Source organism: Lissotriton helveticus, chromosome 5_1 (genome assembly GCF_964261635.1).
Source record: "Lissotriton helveticus chromosome 5_1, aLisHel1.1, whole genome shotgun sequence".
Classification (NCBI taxonomy): Eukaryota; Metazoa; Chordata; class Amphibia; order Caudata; family Salamandridae; genus Lissotriton; species Lissotriton helveticus.
This window is the reverse complement of record NC_136065.1, coordinates 1,217,505,231-1,217,520,359: the sequence shown is the minus strand read 5'-3', so window position 1 is coordinate 1,217,520,359 and position 15,129 is coordinate 1,217,505,231.

Below are 15,129 nucleotides of genomic sequence, written 5' to 3'. Positions count from 1 at the left end.
TGTACAGTGAATCTAATTATTGTAAGGTACTGTAATGAAAATGTGCGCTGCTATATGTATTTCCTTGTAGTGTGCAAGCATCTCTCACTGTGCATCTTCTCATTGCTTATATCTTCCTCTCTTCTATATACTTTGCCAATAAAATGTTTGAGCAGAAAAAAAGAATGGGTTATGCAGACAGCAGCACTGTCAATCCAGACCTAAAAAGCGAGAATTGTACGGATTTTGCCAACTGATTCTTTTATAGCGTGTCACTCAGTCCACCAAGTGTAATTTAAAAAACGAATCTGACCAGGTCAAAGGTTGAGCCTCACAATTACACAAACCATTCTCTTCTACAAGCTCTGCCCAGACCCCTTATACTTCATTCTGCTGAACGCAATTTTAAGAATAATCTTCTAATCAGCGAGCAGAGCAATTGAAGGTATTTCATCTTCAAGCACTGATTTCCAATTCAGTTTCAAGAGATGACCCACATTTTCATCTCCTTACACAATTGCACAACAGGGCTATCTTCGCAATTTTTTAAGACCGGAAAAAAAGGTTAGTAGAGTAATAGTTTTATGCCTGGTGACATTATATGTAATAACCGCAGCGTTGCAGTAAGTACACCAAATGATGAGAGTATAAATGTCTTCTCGTCAGCAAGGGCAGGCAATCTCCCACTGCAAGAGCCTTCCTACAAATGTCACCCCAGGGCGATTCATTCTGATAGCATTCCAAGGGACACATCACCTCCTAATGTCGTCCTGATGTACACAGCTTCCTCGTTTATGAACCAAAAGTAAGGAAACACAGCTTCACTGTACAGTGAGAGTGAATATCTCACGCAGCAGGGCGGCACAAGAGGGTGTAGTTATATAAAGTATGTAATCAGAGGGTGTAGTTGTAGAAAGAATGTAATTGCAATCAGCAGGTGAAAGAACACAAGGCGAGAAAATCCAACCTTAGACGAAAGGTACTGATTCACAAAGGAACTAAGGGGCATATTATCAAGACAGGCGATACAATCATCGCCGCAATAATGGGCTTGATAATATGCTCTATGGAATTCCAATTGAAGCCCATCTTAGATATGAAGAACATCTAACATGGGTTTCAATTGGAATTCCATAGAGCATAATATCAAGCCAATTATCGCCGTTTTAGCTGCAGTTTTCTGCCGCTAAAGCGGCGATAATTTTATCGCCTGTCTTGATAATATGCCCCTAAGGCCTATATTATCAAGAAAGGGCGATACATTATCACCGCTTTTATCGGCAGGAAACTCCTGCCCATAAAAGCGGCGATAATGTATCACCCTTTCTTAATATGGCCCTTGTTTTGTAGAACTAATGCACAAATAAATTCATTTTGCCGATAAATTATTTGGCATTTTATGTGGCTTTTTGCACTTGTAAATGGCCTTCAAATAAAAATGTAAATCCAGTATTTGTAAGGCGCACGGCTACCCGTAGGCATCCCGGAGCTGGGGGCCGTCGGGAAGGTTAAGCGAGCTATTGCCCAGAGTCACACGGTGCTGGGCAGACCCCTGCCCCCGGTTACGGGGATCGAAGCGTGATCCCCAGCATCCGGCGTCAGTCACCCTGGCCGCTGCGCCACACCTCTTCCGTAAAAATGGAGTGAACACCCCAAAATTCCATACATTTCCCGAAATTCACGTACCCCACACAGGAAGAGCACGCCATGGAAAGGCTTGCAAATTTCTATGACGAAAAGGAAAACATGCAATCTAGGGCGGGTTTTAAGAGGATATACCTCAAATTTCTTCCGAATTTAGGAGTAGTGGTTTATACTGAAGGAAGCAATTTTCTCAGTGTAAGAACAAACAAAGATAAATGTGCATATTTTGGTTTGGCGAGTTTTCTATCAGGTGGGAGACACTTTGGGGCAGATTTGCAAGCCCCTTACGCCACTTTTGCATCACCTTTAACATGGGAAAAGTGACGCAAAAGTGGCGCATGGGGCTTGTAAATGAGCCCCTGCGTTCCTACATTTTATGCACTTGAGCATTCTTGGAATTCTCGTGATTTCTATAACATTCAGATATTAACTTCCAACACCGGAATAATCCTACAGGAGACAAATGTCAACATTTTTCCGATCTTTTGTGAATTGAGCCCAAATGTAATCATTACAACGCACTGGCCTTTTGAAAACTTGTCTACTTCTTTTTTCTCATAAATCTACATAAGAGTAATTCTGCCATAAGTCGTTTGCGCAGTCCAGACATGAAAGATATGCAGATAAATCAAAACATCAAAAAGGCCAAAATATTCTCTCAACAGCAGCGTTTCACCCTTACTGATAGAAGAACCCTTATTCTAGTCACCCTCACAAGGTCACTGTGTTTGAAGTGTGCTGATGGCGGCAGACTTCTCGTGAGCGCGTGCACCGGCGGGAGTGCACACCGATTGGCGCGGGTTGCCAACATTTGGCATCTTCTTTCTGCAGTGGGCATTAAACTTTTGTGGATCAATCCTGTTTCGTTGTATGACATGATTTTCATTTTTTTTGCTTTTGCTACATTCCTATTTAGGTTTGCTTGCAACATTTTCTCCCCATCAGCCTTTATGTATGCAATTGTGTGCAGTCGTTACACCATTTACAGAATTTTTTATAAATCTAATAGTTTTCCCAGCCAACGTGTGAGCCGGACACTTTTTAAGTTCTGTTATTGTTTGGGCTCTTTTGCAAATTGCTTTGTGTATTTAGCCATTCCAACTTATCATCCCAGTTAATGTCATTCACCTTTGAGGAAAAGAGGATGAAAGGGTTAGAATACAGAGCCGTAACACCAGAAAAGAAATGCAAAGAAAGCGCCGAGGTTGCAACTGCAGACTATGGGAGAGGATATGGCAACAGAAATGCTGAGAGGCTCAGGCCTGCAAGAGAAAGGAATGTAAAAAGGGGAACAGATGGCGCGGTGGTTACATAACGGCTATATGGGAGACCTTGACAGATACTCCCCCCTTAATGGTTTTGGATTTATTACAAGGGGGGATTTTGACGGCCATTGAGGAGGGAAGAGAATGATTGCACTGGTGGTTTGAGAAGCAAGATGGTTGTCACTCAAGTCAGTTGAGCATCAGCTCCCTCCTTCCCTCTGGTTACCCGGTGTGTCAGAACAAGTTCCCCCGACCACAGGACGGCATGTACCTAGGTGGAGTAAGCCATCTTATTTGGGTGTGCTGGGGGAACGAGCCATGATAAAAAACGGTTCCGCACTGCTGTTTGTTGCCAAGGAGGTGCACCGCTTTAAGGGGGCACTCTGTATGCGATGCTGAGCCCAACTTCATCAAAGTCGGCAGGTGGCGCAAAGGCCCAAGGAGCGGTCATGGCCCCAGGGACAGGAATAGCGGGGGCAAGTTGTGAAAATCCATCTATGAGCGGATGTTGAGGAGGTGTAGCTAGTTTGAATCAACCTGTGTCTGGGTCTGTGGGTTCCTAATTCCTGGAAAAGCCATAACCCCAGTCTCTAGCCTGCCCAGGCTCACCATTAAAGATCTGCTCCTTAAACCACATTTATTTATTTTATTTTATTGAATTTGTATTGCGCACAGCTACCCGCAATGGGTTTCCCGGCGCCAGAAGGCGCACATAAGGGGAAGTGGCTGCTTCTGACCTCCCTGAGTGAAAGGGGAGGGCAGAGTCCCTATGTACTGAAGCTCCTTGTTCTGGCCCGAGCCCTCACAGACGAGCTTGTTTCAAGGATCCACAGGCTTTGATGTAGACTCACCTATATTGGGAACACCTGCTGGAGACATTCTGGAACTGCCCCCGACCCCACTTTCAAGGGGACCTTCATCTGGCTCTTCATCAGAGCAGTTCCTTACTTCAAGCCATGTGCTTTCTCCCCTCTTGCTGCTGAATCTCAGGCCAGTGAGCTTGACATCAATGTTGTCCAGAAGGTCATTTTTAAAGGCTAGACCAATGGTGGCGTGAGATGGCACCCTTGCTGCTGGGGTGGGACAGGCCTTCCCAGTAGCTGCTGGTAAAACAATGAAGGGAACCAGCATCCTTTCACCTGGTGGGAGAGCTAATGTGGAAGGTCCTGTAGTGGTCTGTGGGATCTGCTTCTTGGCCGACGCCCTCCATTGTCTGTGGCGGCTGGAACTGTTACATCAATACGGTTGCAAAGTCATCCTGTGCCCTGGGCACCCCCCTACTTTTTGCTGACTGGAACTGGTGGTAACTGACTCGGACTGACCCTGGGCTCTGTTTAACCAGGCCCAGGGCCAGTGCCAGGCCAAAAGGAACACATTAGAATACAGTTAAGACACCCAACATACACTAGGGTACACTATGGTATGGTGGGGTACCCCTGTAATTGGCATGACCTACGGCAATAAAACAGGGACCCCCTGAGTGAGATCAGAATCCTGGATCAGGGCAGAGCAATTTCTAGCAACAAAATATATCCAGGCATCGACAAAATAGACAACTGGCACAAATTCAATATAGCACATGAAACACAAGTAAAGAATACTAACAAATAATCATGATATCATAAAATTTAATGACAATGATACAAATTGATGGGCACATTCAATTAGACACTCAAAATGATAAAAAGGATAATAAAAAGAGAATGCAAAATTCGATTATCGTGTTCTCTATAAGTTAATAAGGAGAAATGAGTTATGATGATTTCCCCAGCTGATTGTCAAAGTTGATGTCTGTCTGCCAACGCGTTTCGACACAACCAGTGTGTCTTCATCGGGACAATATCAGCATATTTCGATAATAGATTGTTCTGTGTTCCTTCATACATTCATTCTTTGAGATTCGTCGAGTAAAAAATACTGGAACAGCATATGATATTCTGTTCTGCTATTACCTCGCTATCTCTTCATTTATCATCTGGTTGACTTCCGTCGTAGTAAGAAAACTTCTTGCTCTAAACCGTATTTAAAGATTCCTTAATTAAAAGCATGATCGCTTATGGCGACGTTCACGGGATTTCTTGGTTTGATAGCCAAAAATATTTTTTAAAATGCGCTCTTCAGATTACTTCGAAAAGCGTCCAGATTATTTGGAGAGTGTCCGGGGTACGTGAAAAACATCTATTGTGGCGACGCCCAAAACGTATGATTTCACGGCAACCGGTTCCCGACGTAGAACCTGTTATGAGCGTAGTACCACGGCGTGTATAATGGCGGCGAATGAATCTGAAGGAAGAAGCAAGGAATTCCTTGCTTCTTCCTTCTTGTATGAAGGAACACAGAACAATCTATTATCGAAATATGCTGATATTGTCCTGATGAAGACACACTGGTTGTGTCGAAACGCGTTGGCAGACAGACATCAACTTTGACAATCAGCTGGGGAAATCATCATAACTCATTTCTCCTTATTAACTTATAGAGAACACGATAATCGAATTTTGCATTCTCTTTTTATTATCCTTTTTATCATTTTGAGTGTCTAATTGAATGTGCCCATCAATTTGTATCATTGTCATTAAATTTTATGATATCATGATTATTTGTTAGTATTCTTTACTTGTGTTTCATGTGCTATATTGAATTTGTGCCAGTTGTCTATTTTGTCGATGCCTGGATATATTTTGTTGCTAGAAATTGGCATGACCTACCCCATAATCCCCTAGTATGTAATAGGGCAGGGGATTGAAACTACCTAGAAGTCTCCAGTATCCTGGGGCATGGCAGTTTAGAGGCCAGCAGATTTTCTGCACTTGCATGTGTGCACTGCTGAAGCCTGAGGTCAGTTTAAAAGCAGAACTGGTGTCCAGGACAGCTTTTAAACCTCAAATTGTGCCCAAATTCGACTTTGGGGGTAGGGGCACTTAAAAATGAAAAACCTACCAAGTTTTTGCATATTAGGGACCCCCAGGGTCACCCCTAGGTATCCCAGGGGTGGGGGTCAGTTATCTATAAGGAGCGCCCTTATAAAATGAAGTTTTATATGCCTGGGTAAAGTGAAATTTTACATTTCACTCCCCACATTGTATTAAAGACCTGCTCAAATTCGACTTTGATGCTAGAAGGATTGGGTAAGGATGATCTGCAATATTTCTGCAGATTCCGAACCCCTGAAGTCTCCCCTAGTTGCACAGGGGGTGGGGGTCCTGTAGAAATTAGGGAAATACTTATTAAATATGGGTTTATAAGCCCTGGTTCTTGAAAAGTGGCCCAGGTCATATTCCCTATTGCAAACCCCATGGCCCTTAGGTTAACATGGTAGGAAGTGATTGATTAATAAATATTGATAGAGGAGGACTAGCCGGACCATTCAAAGACTTCCCAGAATGGTAGTAGTAAATCCAACAATATTATATTGTTAAATTTCTCCTAAAGTGTACATACAATAAGTTATGAGACTTTCTTGTTTGTAAGTCCAAATTCAGCCTTTCAGTGGTCTGCCCTGATTGGTCAGAGTTAAGTGGATTAGCCAGGTAGCTGGGAGGCCAGTGTGCTGTTCTATAGGAATGCCAGGCCAGGAGGTGGCGTCGTAAACTACGCTCTTCAAAGGAAAGAGGGGAGGCCTGGGTTTCAGTCCACTATGACAGTCGTGACCCAGAGTCAGGGCTAGGCTTAAGAAAGGAATGTGCAGATGGTAGGGGGATGGTCCATGGAAGTGAGATATCCCAGGGGGTGTGTTTAGCTAGCTCTTACCCCCTTGCTGGAAAATCAGCCATTATGGATTTGGAAGAATGATGCACTCTGAGACAAACTAATGCCACACTCCACAGGATGTGGTCATAACTATGAGGAGTTGCCCTGCTCTCATTGGTCAACAGTGACCTGGTGCTTGACCCAGAGAATTTTGAATAAGTATCTCAGAGGGGCAGAGCCCTCCAGATCTGCTGCTTGAAACTGAATGAAGCAAGAAGTGCCCTGCTAAAGATTTTGCTGTGTGCAAGGAACTCTAAGGCCTGACCTATGAAGACTGCACCATCTGAAACAACAGCCCTGTGGATTACCTTGCTGCCAAAAGACTCAAGAGTGGAAACTCCCTGCAAGCTACAGGTTAACAGAGCTCACCTGGACAGCCCCACAAAGAATTCAAAGCCTGGAGTACCAGCGGATTTGTAAGGGTTTTGTTCAAGTGGATTGCGGAATTGAAGTTTCACACTTTCAAGGACCCTCTTGCAGATTCCAGAACCTTGGATTGTGTGTTGGATACTTTGGGACCCGCAAGCAGAACGCCAGGAAGGTGTTCTAACCGGACCCCGCTTGCTGAAGAAGGCGGCCCACTACAGTGGTGAGAATTCTTCAGAACAATTTATAATGGTGTGTCCCTGACAGAGAAAACAAAATGACTTAAGTGGCACTGTTGGTTTCTAAGTACTAGAAAGTGACTAATCTTTAAAAATTCATATCTCTGGTTCCCTACAGTGGATTATTTTCGTTTTGGTGTAATTTATAAAATAAAAATATTACCTATTTTTATAAATTGGTGTTGGATTTTTATTTTGTGTTGTGTCTTAATTATTTACTGAAATGGTGTTTTTGAATGCTTTACATACCTGTCTTTGAAGTTAAACCTGCTTGCTCGCAGCCACGTTACCAAGGGTTGAGCAAAGGAATAATTTTCTAAGACCTATGCTGAGTCCTATCATGTGTTAGTGGCCTTATTGCCAGTGGCAGACCTACATTTGCCCCTACCAATAACCCAGTTTCCAACAAATACAGTACAGGCATCAACACAGACACATGTTGGATGTAAGGGGAAGGTTGTTAGGGCAAAAGAGCATCTTATGGAGCTTCACGGTTTATAGATGTCTGTGTCAGCTTGAACCGTTTCCGGTTTTACTTTTTTTTCTTTTCCTCACAGGAAGTATATGCATTTATATTACTTCTTGGTATTGCCAAGTGTCCTGTGGAATGAGCAAATAAAGAAATAAACTACGTTTTTTTCTGATAATAACCCATTGATTTTTTTAGTGCTATTTTTCTTCAATATTGAGGCTACGTCATCCCTGGACATTGGATAGGGTGCAACTATTAAATCCTATTTACATCAGTCATATGAACGAGTGGATGGGGTATTATGTTTATCAGGAACAAGGGTAGTGCATTATCTAGGATAGTTTGGGATTCTCTGACAGCCAGCATCAGAGGGAAAGCTTCGGCATCGATAGAGTGCTCAGGCCAATAAAATCAAGGAGTACTATAATGAATTGGCCAGCCTGGGATCTCATCATGTTAGGAAAATTATGTAAGGTCCAGAGGAAATGGAAATTCTCCAAACGATTGCTGCCACTGATGCAGGAATCAATAGTTTTTACGCTAGGAGGACTGCGGAGAAGCACCAAGCACACATAGAAAAAATGTACGAATACAATGATAGTGTTGGAAGGGTGTTGGTCTCAAGAGCACAACAGAAAGTGCTTCACAATGCTTTTAATGCTGTTCAGAAGAGGCATGGGCAGACAGTAAGCACTCCAGATGCTATTATCAGTGTGTTTGAATAATTCTATGTGGAACTATATCAGGAGGATTTGGCACCTCCGTTGGACGTGATTAAACAGTATTTAGAACAAATTAGCTGTGCAATCCTCGGTGAGTGAATGGGGGGGTCTCAATTCTCCTCTTACATTGGAGGAATTCAAATAGGTTCTAGACTCTCAGGCATATTGGAAGCTGGCTGGTCTAGATAGGATCCCCTTCCCATTTTATCACATGTTTTTCTCTGTACTTTCAGGGGACATGGTCACAAATTTCTTCGATGCTCAGTTGGGACTTGTCTTCCCTTCCTCTTGGACTACTACCAAGATAGTGATTAAAAAAAAGAAAAAATTAAGCATCTATTCAATCCTTGCTCTTATAGACCAATCTCGCTTAATAATAGCAATGTTAAAATCTATTCAAAGATCATGGTGATGCCTTATTGTTTAAATACTATCCTGCCCTTGTCACGAAGGACCCTGAAAAAACTATTCGCGAGATAGAGATGGAGGCTGCTAGATCTGGCAAAAATCTAAGGCAGTGGTGAAACAAAATTTTCCACGGTGCAGGGGGCCCAAGCTCCAGGGGCCCCCCTCAGCACAGAACCCTGGCCCGAGAGCTCCTGAATCCAGAGGAGGGCCTCTCCATGTACTTTTCAGGGGGGGTCAAGTTTTGTTACACCACTGCTTTTGGGTTATTACTTAAATAGGGGAAAGACTCAAATTGTGTGTAACAATTAAGTTTTATTCAAGACAATTGAAAGACAGATTGTATTCCTTCCTGGGGAGGTAATATTATGGCTCAGGAAGAAAACCTAATTTCATAAAATTGTGACCCCCTTACTAATTAAAATTAAGAAAGATCTAGTGCAGATACATAATCTCCATCAAAACAATCCCCGAGCAGTGTAATGTTATTAAAATGTTGGTATTACCAAATGTTTTATTTCTATTCATGGCAATTCCTATCGAGATAGGACAGGCATAGTTGAAAAAACTGGATGTTATCTGTAATAGCTTTATAAGAGGGTAAGAAGAGTCGTGAAATATCTAGTGTTGCCTTTAGATAGAGGTGGCTGAGCAGTGCTGAATTTTAAATATTAATATTGGGTATCCATATTTCAACGGGTGGACTTTGTCATCATTGGTATGTGTAGTAAGGTATTTAGCCTAGAGAGGCTGCCAACTGTACATGAATTAACTTTGGATAAAGGTGCTAGAGGGTGTTTCCTTTAACCCTGGGCATAGTGTGCATAGCGGGGCTACGCGGATTGCCACGGAGTTGGCAACAAACTCCGTGGAACTCCTCCTAGCTCCACTACGCCGCCCGCCTCCACCCCTTATTAAAAAATACCTTAACAGTAAATTAAAACAATTAAAAAACCACTTACCTCTAACTGCGGCGTCCCCGGGCTGCCCTCCTCCTCTTTATCGACATTGGGATATAGTTTAAGAAGACTGAGCATGCGCGCACGCCAGCACATGCGCATTTCTCGCAGGAAATGTGCATGTGTGGGCGTGCGTGTATGCACAGTCTTCTTAAGCTGTATCCCAATGTTGAGATACAGGAGGAGGGCAGCCTGGGGACGCTACGATTAGAGGTAAGTGTTTTTTTTAATTATCTTAATTTACTGTTCAGATATTTTTAAATAGAAGGGTGGAGGCGGGTGGAGGCGGGTGGCGGGCCAACTCAGCTCCGCTGCGGAATGTGTTTTTTTTCCTACTCCGCATTCTCTGCGGGACTTGGAGTAGGCACAACTCCGCACACTCCGCAGGGACTTGGACAGGGAGCTCAGGATATGCAGGTGGAGCAGAGTCCTCCGCCCACGGTTAGTTTCCTTAAAATTTTAGAACTCAGCTATTTAAAAAGAAAATTAGATTCAAGTTGATCAACGCAGTACGCAAAATATGGACCAGACAGAAGGCTAGGGGCCATATGTACAAAAATAGGAATTGCAATTTCCTAAGAATCACAATTAGCAATTCACAATACCCAATGTAAGAAAACTAACACATTTGAGATAGTGATTCCTAGTGGGTCAAAATTGACTTGCCTAATGAATATTAATGAGGTAGGCCACAATTCGCGACCCATTAGGAATTGCAACCATTACAGGGATGGTGGCCTACTGAGGTCAGCAGACCACCATGTCTGTGATTGCTTTCTAATAAAGCAACCTTTTTTGTTTAAATGCAGCCTGTTTCGTTAAAGGAAAACGGGATGCGTTTCAAAAGAAAGAAATTAAACGTTTGAGTTTTATTTTTTAAGCATTGGCAGTGGTTTGTGAGACCACTGCCTGCTTTTAAAAAAGATTTGTTTTAACATTCAAAAGGGGAATGGATCCCCTGGGGACCCCTTCCTATTTGTCAATAGTTACTACCTTTTTTGTGGTGTTGGTAAAATATGAATGTTTTGTAACAGTAGTTCTGTCACATAAAATTCATACATACCACTGTAAATCTATATTTAGAAGGGTTGCCCTAAACACGCCCCTTCCAAATACCGAATCACAAACACAAATTGAAATTTGGTAACCTGTTACTGAATTTGAATTTGCACATTGTACATACAGAAAAGCAATTTTGTGGTCAGAAATGGCACGATTCTGCGAATTGGGCCTTTTCTGACCATAAAAATGCTTTCTACTTATGGCCCAAAATTGGGTATAGTTCAATATAGTTATTGCATTCACTGCTTTGGCATTTTCCACTTTTTCCTTCTGTTTTTTCATGATAAATGCTGTGCAATGTGGGAGCAAGCAGGTAACTGGAAAACTGAGGATAGTTTTTCTTCTGATCAAATGTGTTCCTTTACAGACAAGCAGTAGAAATATGGTTTGCCTAAAGTACGAATTTTTAAAATATATGCAAATTAGGGATTTTTAGCTCAGGTTTGTCAATAGTAAATTTTCACTCGGCCAGTTTGTGATCGCTCAGTCTCCGATTTGCATCGGGGGTCCAAAAATTAAAACATTATACACCTTGCAGTTAAATCCTAACATAATGGCTTAAACTTGCAACTGAAGAACAGGGACGGAAGATCGGATACTAACCTATGTGAAATATTTCTTAAACAGTCACTGGATTTAGCCGGGAGATTTTTCGATCTACAGGGCTGAAGAGTCAACAATACAAAAAAAACAATATATATTACACCCTTTTGAAGCTGTTGAGATGAGGAAAAAGACCCGATTCAAGGTGCCCGCCTAGTGGACCTAGTGATGCCAACATTGTACATATGTTTTTTACTTGCATAAAGTTATCCAGTTTTAGGAGTGCAGTTAGTGAATTCTCGAGCACCACTCCAAACAATAGGGGCTTCATTATGAATTCATTATGAGTTTGGCAGTCCTCCAGTGGCACCACCACCGTCTGCTGGAGGACCTCCAAACCCATGGTGCGCCTGCTGGCCAGATTACGAGTGTAGTCTCACAGTGGTGGTCTGTTGGTTCATAGCGCCTGCAGCAAGTTCCTGCACAATGTGGCATGCACCATGTGGAGCATGCCACACTGTGCAGGAACAGGGATGCAATTCCAGGAGGGCCCAACATATGCCCCCCCTGCATGCACCCCTAGGCCCAGGAGCGTAAGGGGGCCCTGTTGCCTCTCTCCCAACATTTACATGGTGGGCTCACCACCATGAAAAGTGCGATGGACAGGGAACTCCTGGATCCCCGGCGGATGCACCAGTCCTGTAGCAGTCCAATGCTTTTGTTTTGAAGACCGTGAACAACATTTTGCTCAGGTTATGCTTAGTGTATTAGAGACTATGATTCCATTTATTGGAGTGGCTATGAATGATGTGAAAATTAGTAGATTTTGTAAGCTTGTGAATAGGCTCACTTGTAATACTGCTGACACATTAACACAAATACAAAATGAATTAATTGCTACGTGTGACATGATTATACAAAACCATCTGGTGCTACATATCCTTCTCCCAAAGGAAGGCACAGTTTGCAGGGTTTTGAAGGTGAGAGAATGCTGCACTTCTTCCCAAATAACATCAGGCTTTTAAATGCCTGTGTCTTGAAAATGATTAACATTTCTCATAATTTTAAAGCTTTGGAAGAGTATGGCTAATGGAAATACATAGATTCCTGGGTAGGTGAAGTTAGAACTGGCTTTAGTAAGGTTGGTGAGTGGTTCGATAGTTTCGAAGGGGGCCCTATTGTTCACATTTTCTGACTTAAATTTTCAAAATGCTATTGTAAAGAGAGAAAGAAGTCGTCCAAAAGGAATAGATATGAACTGGATATAGAGGATGCCAGAGATTGAGAATATACTCAATACTAGGCGTTGCACAAATAAAATTGCAAGAAGCAGAAAGTGATGCAGATGGTATTATGATTTATTAAGGGATTTAGTGATTATTGCATATTCAGAGGTGGGAACGTTGAGGAAGATTTTGTACAGTATTGACAAGTTGCAGAATATTAATCTTCACTCGATTTCACATGTATATACTGACATGATGCTTTTGAAGCACTTTTGCTATGGTTTGTTGAAGTGTATTTTCCTAGATTATGCTAACTAGGCCTTATCTAGATCGTAACATCATCTTGTAAAAAATGATTGTGTGATCACATTGATGCTCTGCTTATTATTTCTGCTGTACGTAGTCTGTTTGTTTATTCCGAATTGCACTGCGTTTGAAGAAGACTCTCTAGCATTGACTCAGTATTGTAACATTTTTCTAAGGTTCTGCCGCTTGAACAAGTTATTGCATTAATTCCCCATGGTTCACTGTTTATGCAACTAGTTTTTTCTGACACCTACGGATGATATTAGATCAGAGGGGGCTGAATCAATATTCATGTAGTAGGTTAGTGCTTAGTCTGTATGACAATTCCTAAGTCTTATTTTTGATTTGTTGAAAAAGTATATTATTTGATCACATCATGATGATTTTGCACTTTCCATGCTTGACTGTGGGGAAATTTCCTATATGAGTCCTCCAATTTGGGATTGAGCGAGAGACCTTTCCTTTGATACTAGGGATGCTGTCCAATTTCTAACTCATTTTGCTGTACATTTGGCACTTTGTCTTCTGATTTGTCATTTTCTGTATCAATGGCCTTCATGGCAATTGATTTTCATGTATCTCTAGGTGTAAAGAAATGTGTACTTAGCTCCCTTTAATTTGGTGGTTCTTATTCTTGTCTAAAGTTGTCTGCATCCTGGCTCTGTCATTTCCTCAGTTAAATCTAGGATATGTTTCTGATCTTGTATGCATATACTAATAAAAAGAACACTAACTTAAGGTCTAACAGACATCTCTCAATGACAGAACTATTCCCCAGCTTGCTACCAGTCTGGTTGATGCCAATAATGTGCAGTGCCTGATAGTCTTGTTTTATCTGAGAGACAGCACATCAGTCTCAATCCTGAAGATCTTTGCCTTAGCACATAGAAGCAGGTCTCTGTAAGTTGTGCAGCCCAGAGAGTCCTTGTGAATGTGGGAGGTGAGGGACTAGGACTGCATGTGGGTGGGGGGATTCACTACGCCTTGAAGGGGGTCCTACCGTTTTGTTACACTATGGCTGGCAATTCCTCCAACAAGCCTCTGAAAGTAAGAATATTCCACCTTATTGACAACATGACCAGCATGCAGCTCAAGAACCAACATAGACCAACGTTAACATTGACAGTCTTGTCTTCACACATATGTAGTCTTTCAAATGACACTAGATTGGCCAGACTATTCTGCTGCCCCAGTCATTATCCCCCAACATGTACCACATATCACAGTAAACCAAAAGCCACAATACCACATTTTAGCACTATCATGGACTTGCACTTGAAAACGTTCAAGCTGGAACTCATCATCCTAGAAATCACAACTGATTCCACTCCTTCATGTACTAAACATCATGCTAAAAGCTAACATCACCACTCACATCAACCCTGAAAACTGATCCACAGAATCACAGCTATCCAAATAATGGAGAGACCAAGAGCTCACAAATGCGTTAAGTGTAAGAAAAGAAACAACACAAACTACAAATCTGTATGAAATATCTCTCCTCATCACTCATAAACCCTATTTGCACCAACAAAGCCACCTATAATAAGCCAACCATTATGCTGCATATCTGAAGTGATCAAGTCTCCCATAAAATCCATCAAGCATTTCTTCAGTTTGATTCCAGACCACCATGATTGTGCACTCAAATGGCAATTGCAATGCCCTCAATTAATTATTCTCTATTACAAAACACAATCTAGCACCAACCCAATAGCAGAAAGCAATTTCTGCCATCTCTTTCATCCCTCTGTGAAATACAATAGGTGGGCTTTCTTAATACTGCCTGCATATGCAGACGGTGCTAACTGTATTTCTGCCAGGAAATCAACAACATATGGAGACAACATTCTCCCATCCATCTGTCAAAATGCACTAACTTGAATTATGGACCCAACATGAGGAATGAATTGCTCCACACTACTCTGTATCCATGGCCAGCCATGCACAATAGAAATATGTCAGCTAACAGTAGATCCTGTGAAAGGGGAACTGGATGAGAGACTAAACAGAGAACCTGGATATCACCACTTTGAATTATTATTCTACTGTTTGCTAAAGTTTACTGAATAGTAGTCGCTATCCAAAAACCAGATGGATATATTTAATACCTTATGTCTCTATGCTGTACAAGCTACACATATCAAGAATATCTCTATGTATCAGACTCAGTGTCATTTGGAGGAACTCT